The 1,176-nt window shown below is 46.2% G+C and overlaps 1 long non-coding RNA gene across 1 annotated transcript; it reads right to left on the reverse strand.

The window, feature by feature from the left end:
- Positions 1-580: 580 nt before the first annotated feature.
- LOC116158891 lies at positions 581-866 on the reverse strand. The gene is made up of 2 exons (XR_004142852.1): positions 735-866; positions 581-691 (listed from the first exon to the last, which is right to left on the reverse strand). It is a non-coding gene; the product is annotated as an uncharacterized LOC116158891 (long non-coding RNA).
- Positions 867-1,176: the final 310 nt, after the last annotated feature.

Below are 1,176 nucleotides of genomic sequence, written 5' to 3' on the forward strand. Positions count from 1 at the left end.
ACGGTCCCGTAGCCAGACTCAACGTAAAAAGGCTAACCAGCGCCGAGTACTCGTGGGGGTCAGTCTTGGAGGTGGTCCAGGAAGCTTCCTACGTCTTCCCCGAAAAGAGGCCGTAGAGATGGGGTTGATTCTGAAAGGCGAACATCACCATATCTTTAATTTTTTATCCCCCAGCAAATCCTCTACCCGAAGGGAGGGAGAGATGTGAGGAAACGAAATTAAGGGTGAGGAAATAATCTGCCCAAACCAGTAAATAAGATTTCCCCCAGATATTTCCACTTAATTTCGCCCCTCCTAATCGTCTTCCCCACCAGATCTCCAAGATATATATACCTACCTGTGTCAGTCCAGTGTTTGTAACTTTTGCTTCTACCTTTACCAGTGCCTTTTGCTATTAACCAGCCTTATTTACCTGTCATTGATTACTGCACCTTTAACCGTCGTTCCATTTCCTGTAAAACCGTTGTTAACCTGCACCCCCTGTCGTTCCTTGTGTTGAGTGTGTTGCCGTTAGCCCTAGGGGGTTAATCGTAATTAGCCGTCGAGGTGAGTGAGTGTTTATAGTGTCATTAAAACAACAATCTTTCAACCCTTTATTAAAACGTGCAAGCCGTTACCTCTATTACTCTGACCAGTTCCCAATTCCCCGAGTAATTCCAGTTCCTAGGTGTACTCCCTAGCGAACGGGTTACTACAACAGGTATTCCTCAAGATTACTCTCCGTACGTTCCTACCTGTCCGTGTCTTCAAAACAAAATCGGAGCGTGACTCCTGGTTTTAAAGGAAGTACACCTCCGTAGTATATTCCCGTCACCCCGTCCTACATAAACCTGGGGCACAGTGCTCCCGCCTACGTTAGCCATAAGGGGCTGAAAGCCGTCACGTGAAAGGTTAGTTGTTACAGTTCGAACACTCATCCCGCAGGTTCTGTTGGTTACCCCGTTCGGGTGGCGCAGCCCTCAATCCCGCATCAATTAATTTGTTACATTCTAGACAGCACTGCACGTGGAAATTAACCTACCGTCCGACACGAAAACGGCATTGACAGCAAACCAGCTGACACGCTGGGGCCAGATAACTACCGGCAGATGGCAGTACTCCCCAAGTAAATACGAGGACTGCTCCGGAAATCTTTTATATTATTTTATTTTGTATATATATATTTTTATTTCTATT

Source organism: Photinus pyralis, unplaced genomic scaffold (genome assembly GCF_008802855.1).
Source record: "Photinus pyralis isolate 1611_PpyrPB1 unplaced genomic scaffold, Ppyr1.3 Ppyr1.4_LG1, whole genome shotgun sequence".
Lineage (NCBI taxonomy): Eukaryota > Metazoa > Arthropoda > Insecta > Coleoptera > Lampyridae > Photinus > Photinus pyralis.